This window comes from Meriones unguiculatus, chromosome 12 (genome assembly GCF_030254825.1).
Source record: "Meriones unguiculatus strain TT.TT164.6M chromosome 12, Bangor_MerUng_6.1, whole genome shotgun sequence".
NCBI lineage: Eukaryota > Metazoa > Chordata > Mammalia > Rodentia > Muridae > Meriones > Meriones unguiculatus.
This window is the reverse complement of record NC_083360.1, coordinates 15,670,945-15,684,802: the sequence shown is the minus strand read 5'-3', so window position 1 is coordinate 15,684,802 and position 13,858 is coordinate 15,670,945. Positions and strand designations below refer to the sequence as shown.

The window sequence follows — 13,858 nt, the reverse complement described above, 5'->3', positions numbered from 1 at the left end:
GCTTCTGTCCATCTTCATTCAATATTTCTGATTTTTTCAGTCTCAGATGGAACATTATTACACTAACCTAACCAAAATCTTCCACCAATCTACATCCCACTACCACTCCCACGTGGCCGTCAAATTCCTTACAGCACTTGGTAGAGAACAAGACATACATGCTGGAAGCCACCCACCCCTGATCCTTGCTGTAACCCTTACAATCTGAGTGTCTTGGTCCCAGTTGGAGGCTTGGCCTGTATCTTTCAGCCTAATTGGGCTGTTTAAGCACCACAATTCTGAAAACATTAAAAAGGAATCAATAGAATTAAATCATACTTTCTACTTTATAACATTCAACAAATCATGTAATTCTTGCTTTACTGATTATTGCTTGTAAAATTGTTGTATAAAAAAAAAAACGGCCTAGGGATAAAATAATGTAGCTAGTATTTACGAATATATCGTGCCTAATGTAAAGTACATCACACACAAAAGCCTATGTCCTAAATTTTATTTACAGAAATTCTGTTGACTCACCATATAATACCCAATGCATTAATAAAGTAGGCAATGGGAACTCTGAAGTCACGTCACAGGAATTTCCATGGAATTTGGGTGCCTCATATTCTCTCCAGGGTTGCATGCTACAACCAAGTGAGGAACAAAGAGCAAAGAAGGAGAAGTAAAGAGTAGTATGAAGGTAAATATTATTCCAAGATTTTAGAGCCCAAGAATTTTCAAACTTGTGATGGGAAGTAAAGTCAGTATTTCTTGTTTTCCCAAGATGCCCTCTGTTTCTCCTCAGCGCTAATGCCACCTTGGAAGTCATATTCCGTGGTGGAGGTCAGTGATGATTTGACTATAAGTCAGTGACATCTGCAATATTTAGATGAGAACAAATGGTACCATTTGCTTGGAATCAGAACCAAGTGTTATGTAACCTCCCTAATGTATGTGTGTGGTTCTTATGTCTCCGGGAACCTCTAGGGCACAAGAATTAGTTTGGATTAGATAGCCTGGAAATTAGACTACCACAAGATGGCTAATAATCTATTTCCTTCTTCATCTGTGTTTTGTAGGTGTTCAGAATTAATTTTGAAATAAAATGGTAAACTGTATAACTAAGGGCCAAGAGGGAAGACTGCTAATGGACAGGAAAATGCTATTCTTGGACCCCCAAATGCAAATGCCAACAAAAAAGGCCCATAGTTAAGTGGATTTATCTAAACATCTATGTTACAAGAGTGCAGATCTCCCTATGACCTAAGCCTGCTCCTTTCAGGCAAATAGTTTTATCCAAAAGTAAATCCTAGAGAGCATTTCTTGGATGTGTGAGGAACACAGAGGAATCATTTTCTCACATCGCTGCTATGCTTTGTTGATTCTCCAGGCCTGGCAAGAATGAAAACCAATTCTTAGAATGGACCCTCTGTGGAAGCAATAGGCAGAGTATTTCTAGGTACAGACAACTGGAGGGTGCAAGTAGTAAAGCCGGATTTATAATAAAATGCTAAAATGCAGGGCAAACATTCGGTCCTTAAACAAACCAGTAGTCCAAAGAAAAGGGGAAACGTGTAGCACGTTGAGTGAAACTCAGAAAACATAACAGCCAGATAAAATCTAAATATAGACATATAGTTTGAATAGTGACTTGTGCTTAAGAAATAAGATGAAAACGTGTTAAGTGTGACGATGGCGAGAGTTTAATGTATATACAATTCTTCTTATTGAATAGATAAGGATACTCAAGAATTAGCAGCAAATTAGCATTATGCCTAGCAGCTGTTTCCATTAATAAATAAGACTGGCAAATTGCTGGCAACTGTTGAAGTTCAGTAAAGGGTGCAGGAAATTAACTATACTGTTCACTTTTTCTTGTTTGTGTTTTTAAATCCATAAAAAAAATGCTTTAGGGAAAAGAAATGTATTGATTTTTTTAATCTTTTTTTTTTTCAATGCTGTTTATTCAGGAACATTGAACAATCCTCGGACCCCGGGGAAAGCCAGCCCACAGCTTAAATAGCCTCTGGGTAGCCAACCCAGGCGTGCCATGGGGGCAATCTCAAAAAAAAAAAAAAAAAAAAAAAAAAAGATTTTTGGGCCTGCCAGCTAATGTGTCTAAGTTTTATAAGTGTAACAGAAATGCCCAGATCTATTTAAATTTATATGAAATCACAGTTGGGGCTGCTGAACATAGGAATAGAAAAAACAACTGGAGAAATGAGAATCAAGAGTGTTAAGGAGAGAGTCTAGGGAGATGGTTCAGTGGGTAAAGTGCTTCCTGTGCAGGCATAAGGACCTGGGTTCAGAAATCCAGCTGCCATGTACATGTTGGGTGTATGTCTGTAAAGCCAGCATTGAGGGAGTCCACACATGGACCCTGGGGCCTTCCTAGTCAGTGAGGTTAGCTTATTGGTGAGCTAGGTTAGGTTCAGTGAGACATTCTGTCTCAGAAAGCTAAGCTGTAAAATGGTAGAGAAAGATACCCAACGTTGACTTCTGGCCTCTCTCTCTATATATCTATCTATCTATCTATCTATCTATCTATCTATCTATCTATCTATACATATCTGTAAATACACACCCATGTGCATGCACATACACACACACACACACACACACACACACACATGCAGACATACTCTCACAAGGCTTAGAAAAATATGTGTATTCACGAAGTGTTTGATGGGCGAACCCTTAACTGTATTATGCAAGAGTGAGCGTTGTAAGGGAAATTTCATAAATTATGACAAAAAAAAATCTACTAGAAAATATACTTTCTAGTGCCTTAGCGGCACTAGTAAACCTTCAAAATCCAGATCAAGTGATGGATGTCTAAGTGCTGGTAGCTTCCTTGCGTGCTAGGTACTTGATCCTCTGAAATTGCACAAAGGCATATATATATATAATTATCATATATATATGATCATTCATATTTTGATTTTTTTCCAATTTTATGCGGGAAGCAATACTGAGAAGTTCAAGCATCGCAGTGTGGTGCATGATCATGCTTCAGAAAAAGTGGAATAGGTGGGTTCACGAAAAGTAGTGAAGGAGGAGCTGAGGAAAGAATCTGAGGTTCGGTTCCTCTGTGGGAAGAAAAGTAGCCACGGTCAGAGAGTGAGCACGTAGACTTAAGACGTCATTAAGTAACCACAAATCAAACGGAACGACGGAGAAACTTTATGGTTTCCTGCCAGGGATTTGTTTAGGTTTCTTTGTTTTAGCTAGACTAACTTCACACATTCTCTTTGTGTGGGCATCCATCAAATATGCCAAGCTGGAAAAGATTTGGGTTTTTTTTTTTATGTCTTGCTGAGAAAAGAAACTCTTCATCGCTATATTACATACACAGTTGCTTTTATTTCACTCTCACTTGGAACATCACTGCTGCACAGCATATTGAATACTTTATTGACCATAAAATGTGCTGCTGCAATTAAAAGGTTTCTTTTTTTTCTAAGCATTTTGCCTTTCTGGAGGCATTTAGAAGCTCTTTGCTGTTTATCTCTTTTTCAGCAGTGTTTGTGACTTAGGAAAACTGAACTGGATCTGTGTTTCAATTCCTGGCATGTGATAGTTGCTCAAGATCCACCATCAAGCTGGGAGTAGCAGTGTGTGGCAGGATTTCTCAAACATCACCGTTAAGGGATTTTACAAACTAGCAAAATTCTAGAAAACTAGAGAGTATGGAGAAAAAAAAATATATTCCACTAAGTAAATTGAAGCAAATTCCCTTAAGAGCCAATCTTATAAATCATTCAGCTTGGTCAGACTCTGGGAGCATTAAGTGTTTGCTTCTTCAACTTGTTTTAGGGGAAATCACCTCAATGTGATATTACCAAATAGAACAGGAGAGGCCTTGTGCCAAATGCCTTTTAACAGTACAAAGCTTCAGATTCTTTGCCTGAAGTGAGATTTGAAACTGGGAACTCAGTCTCAGTTCTTGCAAATCAGAGGTCTAGTCTTCAAAACTCACTAATGTATGACAGCTGAGAAGTGAACAAACAAATAGAAGAGGAACTTCCATTTGGTTTTTCTTTTTCCTCTATGTTTTTAACCTTTGGTTGATTCTTTGTGAATTTCCTGAGTAGCACCATAGAACTGGCCCTGATAGTGTGCGTACATGAGAGCTGGTCCATTTGGTCTTTAGAGAATGTGTTTACATTTTTTCCAATAAATAAATATCAAATCGGAATGAATATTTGCAATAGGACTGATGGCTAAGACTTCTAAGTCACTTCTCATCCATTTCTGTCCCTGAATACTTCACTTGGGTTTGGGTGACACATAGCTGTGTCTTCTGGTCTCAGAGCTATTCTGTGCTTTTTTTTTTTTTTTTTTTTTCTATAGCTGCTTTCAAGGAAAGTGGTCACAGAGCATCATGACTTTTGCAAAACTACAAAAAATAAAATAAATAAATGCTGAGATCTAAAGCCTCTGGGACTAGTCTTTGATGTCACTTTGATGCTCTGAGGAAGACTGTTCCTGGACAGCTTCTAGGCTCACTCTCAAGTGTTCTGCTGCATCACCTCACCTGCAGCCAGACAGCCAGCAGAACATGGGACGAGAGTCCAGAGACACTGCTTAGCTACACTAAGAGTTACTCAGCCTGGTGGTACTGGTGGTGGAGCAGTGAATACAGAAATGTGTCCCCCTCTAGAGACTCCCCACTTTGCAGAATTAAAAGGCACATATGGCAAGGGCTTTCATCTCCCCCGAAGCAATCATCTTACAAGCATCCAACATGCAGTTATTCGTTTTTCTGTTGTTATTCTTAAATCTCTCAATCATTTGTTTTTCAGATCTTTGCTCAGCTGGCACCATGGAAAGGAAACAACTTCTAGTTACCTTATTAAATTCCTGGGGTAGAGAGATGCCTCAATAGGAAAAAACAAAACAAACAAACAAAACACAAAAAAACTGGCTTAACAAGGGTGCCGATATGAGTTCAAATGTCCCACATCCACAGAAAAGCCAAATGCAGTAAGCTGGGTGTGTATAATGCCAGGATGCCTGGAAAGGGGGGTGGAAGGCAGAGCAGGATCCTCTCCAGAAGTTCACAGGGCAAGAGAGCCCGGGCACATTGCAGTGTACAGCACAGCGCCTCGCACAAGCAGGGTGGAAGACAGGAAGCCATGCCTGAAGGTTGTCCTCTGACCTCCACATGTGCTATGACATGTTCTCTCTCTCTCTCTCTCTCTCTCTCTCTCTCTCTCTCTCTCTCTCTCTCTCTCTCATACACACCCACACAAAGTGTTTCTGCCACACTTGCCATTATTCCTACCCAACCTTCTCCTAGACTCTAGCCTTTAGTTACTAACATGGTCTTCACTATTAGCTCATAATCTGCTCTTCCTTAGAATATTAACTATTGGTAACAGACAAATCTTTAATGCTGTTGAGTACTGAATCCATGGATTTCCCCATGCCCGTGGAGAAGCTGTTGCCAATCAGGAGCAGCAGCCCCCAATTTCAGAGACTATGACCCCGGTGTGTTTATTTGCTGCTTATGAGCTGCTCAGGTTCGGACAGGGAAAAGAAGTATATCGGTTTCTTCTAATTCTTCTAATTTCTTTTAATTTTCATATTGTATTTGATCGTGTATGTTTACAAGTGTGGGCGCATGCATGGCAAGGCACACCTGTATAGGTCAGAGGATAACTTTGGGGGTTTAGTTCTCTCCTTCCACTATAGGGGTCCCAGGGATTGAACTCTGCTCCTCAAGTCGTGAGGTCATCTCACCAGTTCCCAGATAATCATTTAGACGTAACTAATGAATTCTGTTAGTGTCACTAAAAAAGTGACATACGGATCAAACATCTGCTTGGAAAACAGATGAGTTAATCACAGATATTTAATGAAAGTATTGGGAATATGTTTACTAAAAGATTTCATTGAATTTTATATTGACAAAGTTCAAAGAAAAAAATCCTCATGTTCCAGCTGTGATGATCCTTTACACATGATGCCTACAGTTGCTGACAGAGTAGTAATGATCTTTCATTATGCTATAGCAGAAACACAACCATAAATTGCATTTCCCCCTTGATTGCATTGAGAACAACAAATGATACTACTTCCACAAAATAGCCCAGGGAATGTAACAGGTTTTTAATTTTATGAGGCTGTCTCCCTTTTAGAATGAGAGTGTTATCTTGAAAAGGTAAAAAATCTGGTCTATGTTAAGGAGATACCAAAATACAGTCTTTAGATGAAAACACAGAGTTTTATTTCCGTCTTTCCAAATTCCTAGTAAAACAAAAGGATTCTTTAATTTTCTATACAGCTACTTTGGAATTTCAGATCATTCATTTTGTCTGTTGTTAGCTGATTGGTTTTGTTAAATATTTACATTAAAAATACACACGCTATTTATCACCAGCAGTCTCTCCTAGCTGAAGCTTTCTCTCACAGGAAGTCTTTGTTTAGCTACCATGTGGCTACATTAGGAAGACTACAAATCTACTTTCATAGCTCTAGAGTTTCCCTGAAAGTATTTATCTTGAAAGTGAATCAAGAAATGATGCAAAACAATTGTCAGTTTGCATTTAAAGATGTTGATAGGCAAGTGTAAAATATACGGAGGGGAAGAAAGTAAATTAAAAAAATAAAATTAATTAAGTCACTTCCTTCATATCAGACTTTTGCTAATAAGAAAAACAAGCCTAAGTGTGGATTTGAAGGAAATAGCTGTAAAGAATCCATGTTCAAATACTATCTGTCCCTGGAGAGTAGTTATGAATCACAATTGTTGGCATATATAATAATTCTTTCTTTCTTTATAGTTTGATATGTTTTTTTTCTTTAATGTTCCCAAAGGTTCCATAAACTAAAGTGCAAGTCATCAGCCTGAACTGTTACTGGGAGAGTGGTGGAACCATGAGGAGGTGAAGCCTGGTGGAAGGAAGTTAAGCCACTGTGGTTATGCCGTGATACTGGGACCCCAGTCTCTCTTTGTCCCAGACAGCGTTAAATTAATAGATTTACTGCACCATGGATTTCCTGCCTGGTATTCTGCATCATTATAGACTCAAAGTGATGGGATTGATGGACCATGGACCGAAACCTCTGAAGCCACGAGCCCACATTCATCTCTCTCCCTCCGTTACTATTAATTCCTTGGGTACCTTTCAAATTAATCGAAAGAAGTAGAAAGAATTGCTTGGAACTTCTGGTACTTATAGTTAGGACGTGAGGTGAGGAATGGCATTAAAAATTTGATCACAGAGAAAAAGAAATAGGTTAATTTGTAACTCTTTTTTTTTTTTTTTTTTTTTTCAGGGGAACAGGTGACTTTTTTTTTTTTTTTCAATGCAGTTTATTCAGGAACATTGAACAATCCTCGGACTCCGGGGAAAGCCAGCCCACAGCTTAAATAGCCTCTGGGTAGCCAACCCAGGCGTTCCACGGGGGCAATGCAGATAGGTCCACATACATGGAAGCAAGCCAGATCCTCGGCCTTAGCCTCTTAATAATCAAACACGTGTCGTTATGTATGTGATTTGACCTCGGCAGCTTGCTCATTTGCAAATATAATGGGAAAAGTGCAAAATTTAAATCTAAGAAAAAAGTTTAGAAAATAGATATTTAACACAAACTCAGGGACCACAGAGAATAACAAATAAGAGTTGGTAGCTATTGATGTTTGTAATAAAAAGAACAAGAAAATTCATTCAATAAAACATTTGGATGTCTTTGTGTCCTGGGTATTCTGGCTATTGGAAAAACAGTGGTAAATGAAACTGGCAAATTCTCTGTTCTCATGACAATATTTCTGCTAAGGAACAGGTAGGTCAATGTCAACAGTGATAAATGCCTTGAGAAACAATGAGCCAAAGTAATGTGACTAAAGATTAACTTTAGATGTGACTGCATGGGACAGTGTTTCTGAAAGGTAATTTGAAAATGCTTCTCTGCAGAAGGAAGGTTAAAGCTTTGACCTAAACGGTACCAAGGAGCCAATCAAGCAGCACAGAGGTATTCTGCAGGACTTCGGCAGAATCTTGCTTAAAATGTGATTTCAGAGCTTCTGCAGTCTGTAATCTACACAAAATAATACTTCCAAGCGAGGTCTAGGTTTTTAACACATGCTCTCTATTCAGCTCTCTTTAGCGGAAGGAGCAGAGAAAGATGAGGTGTGAAGGCACCAGGGCCTCTGGCTTTTCAGCTTTCCAGCCTAGAGACTTGTTGACTGGAAAAGTTGGGCTCATGTTTTAGGCACCCCCACTGTTAAGTCATCTTGCTGCAATGCAGAAATGCAACAAAATTATTTATAAAAAGCTTCAAAGAGGCAGTGTGCACAGTCCAGAGAAAACTTCAAGCACTGACTGCTGCCACTCTTGTCACTCTAGGTTTTAATATTTCAGGGCATGCTGGTGAAGAGATCCACCCCAAGCTATGCACTTTCCTCTGTTCTAATGTCTTCATCTGTAAGTGAGGGATAAAGCAAAAACTACAAACTTATTACAGAAACTAGCTGAGTTCTATGAAGTGCTCTGAATGGTTCCTAGTTTAGAACAGAATTCTACAAGTGTTTACTCACACAATTATTCATGATATTGCAGATGATCTTAATAAAGCACTACTACCTACTGTGAAAGGAAGGGTTGTTTGTTTCAAGAATCTAAGGAACAAGATTTTCCCACCCAAAACTTCTTGATAAATAAAACAATTTCAAATGTATACCCTGTTTCTTGGTTTTCAAAATTAAAAAAAAAAAAGTTAATGATACTTAAAATTTCCTACTCAAATTTGAAAATAAGGTAAGAAACGGTGCCATGGGTATTTTTGCCTGATTGGTAGATCTTTTGAATTACATACCCCCACCCCACCCCAAATTAATCTGACAATGACTACAGCTTCCTTCATCAGCCACAACTGACTTGAGTGCAGTAATTGCAAATAACAAAAAATAATTAACACATTACTATTGGTATAAATAGTTCAAGAGAAAACATGCTCTGGTTGTATGTAGTCTTTTATTGAAAAGATCTTCTGAATCAGTTTTATTCAAGCACAACCTTGTTGGTTTTTTGTTTTTACACATATTAGCACTTGATCAATATATTGCTTCTCTCACTGACTCTGTGCTTAATAGTACTTTAACTCTGAGTTCCAAAAGTTCACTGATAATATCAAGTTCTGAAACAAGGACTAATTATCTGGTTTCAGCCTCTTGGGAGCTGGCTTCTAAGGTCACATTGTAATAGTTTGCCACAAGGTAGTTTGTCCAAATCCTTACATGCATGTTCCTGCCACCATTTAATGCCTGTCTGCACATGGCTAAGGATCCAGGAGAATGCATTTGCAACAGAGGCAAAAATCTTTACCCTTCACTCTGAAACTTCTGTTCTTGCTGCTGCTCCAGTTGCCTGCTGTTGCTTCTCCATTCTCCTTTATTTTATTGACAGATGTACTCTGTTACTGAATAAAAGTGCATAACCTATAGGTCTTGAATCATTCTGTATAGATGCACTCCTACCCAAAACTTAGCATCCTCTCAGCTGCAATTTTGAATATAAATATGAATGATTTCTAGCCCATAACATAGTTACGCAGCACAATTACTCATGGCTTGAAAACAGCTCATTTGCCCGTCTTCTCTCTCTTGATTTCTTTCTTAACACTCTAACTTTCAAAGCCAACATTTACACAAATTCAACAGGTTCGCTCTCATGGTTCATTCAGTGATTGTTCATTCAAACATTAGTGAGCTGCTGGTGATAATAAATCATGACAGCACAAGAAACACCCTCGTAATAATCGTGCTAATAATATGGGTAAAAACACTCAACACTCACCCACATACTCATACCACCAATTATTAGCAATTGACTACCTCTTAGCGGAGAATTATATTCATCTTTCTAGTAAAGCGATAGCTAACAATTGTTAAATGAAAATAGCAAACTAGGGCTTTGGAGACGGACTTTGGAAGGATGATTGTTCAGTGTTGGCAGTGTCACAGAATGGAGAGGAGAGCCAGAAAGCATGTGACTGTAATTACCTGCCATCCTGTGTGGTCGTGAGTTGTCATCTGTCAGCTCTCAAGCTTATCCCTTATCTAAAAAAGAACAACGGACTGCCATTTTCAGTTTCTCTCGGGCATCTACAAGCCAGAATTTTACATCCCTCACTGTTGCTTTGTAAATGACCCTTTACTCAGGATTAACTCACGGAGCCCATTGCTATCTTTTCTGCACTCTGTAGCATGGCTATCAGAATTGGACAAAAAGACATCTCAATGAAATGAGAGTATTTACTTAAGGGTTATTCACTGACCAGCAACTAAATGCAAGGCAACATCAACAGTTTGGATGTAAGATTCCTCCATAACATTTAGTGTGTGCACACTTGGTTCCCCTTTGTGGGGCTGTTCTGGAAGGTTGTGGGACCTTTAGGACTTAGTCCTGCTGGAGAAAGTAAGTCACTGGGGGCAGTTGTGAGGTTGCCCCATTCCCTGTCCTAGTATTATTTCTAACTTGCAGCCTCATTATGCCCTGAATCTCTCAACCTTGGAACTATGCCTTCCCATCATGCTGGACAGGATTGCGGGAGTTGGAGGGCTCAAGAACTCCACAAGAAGACTGCAGAGTAAAGTAACCTGAGCCCACAGAGCCCACAATGCTCACAGAGACTGAAGCACCAACTAAAAAGCATGCATGGCTGGACCTCGGACCCCTACACATATGTAGCAGTGTAGCTTGTTCCTCACGTGGGTTCCCTAGCAACTGGAGCAGGAACTCTCTCTGACTCTGTTTCCTGCCTTTGGATCCCTTTTCCCTACCTGGGCTGCCTTATCCCATCCTCATTGGGAGAGGATGCATTATTCCTGCTGTGACTTGAGGTGCCAAAATGGGTTGTTACCCATGAGAGGCCTCTTCTCCTTCTCTGAAGAGAAGAAGGGGTCATTGTGCGGAGTAGGTGTAAAGGTGGGGCTGGGAGGGAAGGAGGGAGGGGCTGCAGTCAGGCTATAAAGTGATTAAATATATAAATTAATAGAAACAAAAAGTCAGTGAATAAACAAAGTAATTTTCAAAAGAGAAAATAAACTATGACTCAAAATTTTTCCTTCCTTAACTTGCTGCTTCTCAGAAAATCGTCACAGCAAGAAAAGTTACTGATGCAGCATTATTCCAAGTACTCGTGAGCTGATGTTCTTGTTCTTGTAGGAGAGAAATTATAAATCTCAGGAAATCAACCAACTCTGTGCGCTTGCAATAACTGACCATAAGCACAGGCAAACAGAGGTGGTATCTCTTCCTTAATGTGCCCCTGTGAAAATTACCCTGTATCCCTTTCAGCTCTGTGACTTCTAATCTGATCTACAGCAGTTACAAGAGTTTGGTGTATTTTCTTTCTTTGTGTGTGATTATCTTAAATGCACATATAAGTCTTGTTCACAGAATGAATAGAAATGGTTGAAAATATGGAGAAAATGAATTACTGTTAATTTTAGCAAATTGAAATCAATCTATGAAGTTATCTGTGGTGGTCCAAATGAGAGCAGCCTCTACAGGCTCATATGTGTGAACGCTTGGTCCTTAGAGGTACTCCTTGTTGGAGGAGGTATGTCCCTGGGAGTGGGCTATGAGGTTTCAAAACCCACCATTCTCTCTGTCTCAAGCTTATTGAGCAAAAGTAAGCTCGCAGCTACCATATATATATATATATATATATATATATATATATATATATATATTGCCTTGGTCATGCTGTGTCTTAGCAAATTAACTAAGACCGTCACATTCAGTGTGTAGAATTCCATGCTGCCTTTGTAAGGATTTCATTAGTATATTAGTATGTACTTACCATTCAACAGAAACATTAATGTGTATGCTTAAATAATGAAAGCTAAATGGATAATGTCATAGAACATTTCTAAAATAACAATCAAAGGGCTAGTGTGATGGCTCAGTAGGTAGTCTGTGTTCAATCCCAGGAACCCATGTAAGATGGAAGGAGAGAACTGATTTCACGGTGTTGTCCTCTCAGCTCCACCTGTACACAGGGTACATAGTCACCTCCCCCAATAATAATAAATAGTTGTTTTAGTTTTTTTTTTTTTTTTTAAGTAAAGTCTAAAACCCTTTTTTAAAAGAGGAGCAGCCCTGCTAGGCCACAGAGGAGGACTTTGCAGCCTGTCCTGAAGATACCTGATAAACCAGGGTCAGATGAAAGGGGAGGAGGCCTTCCCCGATCAGTGGACTTGGAAAGGGGCAGGGAGGAGATGAGGCAGGGAGGGTGGGATTGGGAGGGAATGAGGGAGCGGGATACAACAGGAATACAAAGTTAACAAACTGTAACTAATATTTAAAAAAAATTAAAAAAACAAAAAAGAAATCTTTGTATAAAAATAAAAGAATATGCTATAAAATTAAAGCTGAGACCACCCTGCAGTGAAATTATAATCTTAATTGATTTTTTTATACTTTTAATATTTACCCCAAGGGGAAGAGAAAGAGATACTATTGGTTAAAGGAACAAGTAATATTGTTAAAATATCCATACTATACAAACATTTATCAATTCAATAAAATCTGCAATCAAAATTTCAATGTCCATTCAACCCCAAATATCATAACACATTGTATTGCATTCAATATGTCCAAAAAGTTATGTCAACAGATAGCCAACACAAAAATACCAGGATATTGTACACTTGCTGGCGCTTTGTCTTTGGAAATCTGGAGGGTGAGTTCTATTGATAGCATTTCTCAATGAGAGTCAACATCATTTCACATGCTCAGTAGCCACATATGGCCTGCAGCTACCCTACTGGAGAAGGGTGAAGGACAGAGCAATAGGAGTCGTTTTCATTTATTATTACGTGTTTCTCTTTATGTATCATTTTGTGTGTGTTTGTTAGCTATTTATACATTAAGCAGCATTTAACTACCTAATTAAAAAATTACTTATTATGTTTATGTAGGTCATGGGCCATTATAGTTATGCATTCTACCTGCTGTTTTTCATATCTTGCATACTTCTAGTGCCTAAAATAGTTATCAATGGAGTATACATAGCTGATCATAACATGTACAGTAAATTTTGACTAAAACTTGCTGCTTCTAGTTAAATGTATCTGAAGACAAAACTCTGTGCCTTGTTCTTCTGCTACAAGCCAGTAAGGATATCACCCTTTTACTATTTGTTAGATTATTTGCTTGTTTGTTTATATTTATTTTGAAGCATAACAGCCAAACTTCATAGCCAAAGTTAGATTCTAGTGACCAGTGTTTAAACATCAACAACATCATTAGTGTTAGCGACCAGGGGTGACTAATCCAAAAGAACCCAAAATCTCCCAGTATAAATTCTCCATTTTTGGGATGAAAGCTCCCTATAACTGTGAAATGGTCAAGGAGAATGCTAGGCAGCTGCTTAAGAAGGTGAAAGAAAAATATTAAAAGGGAACGATCCTTGGGATAGGATGACAAGTGATGACGCTATACTGTTTGAGTCCACCATTGGGACAGTGGAGCACAGTGCTTGTTCAATAATCTTTCCTAGAATGAATGGACAGATGCACCATCAATCCAATTTCCTTGTCAGAATACTCAGGGATGCATCGCTAATGAGCAATACAGGTCACTGCACAACAATTCCAGAATTGTTTTTGAGGTCACACAAATAAAAAGAACATTGCCTAAATTATCTGCCTATTTCTGCTATCATTTAAACTATGCTTGTTGCCTGTGTAACACAACAAACAATGCCCACGGCTGGGCTGTGCATTCTCCTAACACAATAGTGCATGCCATCAGGCACTCGTTATAGTCATCGTGCTGGTGATTGTCATCACATACAGAGACTAAAACGGCCTGCTGGTGGTTTTGTTTTCTCATAATGAGGTCTGCGTAATTGTTTCCTC

The 13,858-nt window shown here is 38.8% G+C and overlaps 1 protein-coding gene and 1 long non-coding RNA gene across 3 annotated transcripts in view; one reads left to right on the top strand and one right to left on the bottom strand.

Annotated features, from left to right (window-relative positions):
• The window catches only part of LOC132646790 (uncharacterized), a 61,967-nt gene extending 54,759 nt beyond the window's left edge, over positions 1 to 7,208 (top strand). Inside the window, exon 3 of the long non-coding RNA XR_009585045.1 lies at positions 6,805 to 7,208. This is a non-coding gene — a long non-coding RNA (uncharacterized LOC132646790). The remainder of the gene's footprint in view (positions 1 to 6,804) is intronic.
• Positions 1 to 13,858, bottom strand: part of Kcnip4 (potassium voltage-gated channel interacting protein 4) — a 1,134,333-nt gene that overhangs the window by 948,805 nt on the left and 171,670 nt on the right. The window lies entirely within an intron of this gene.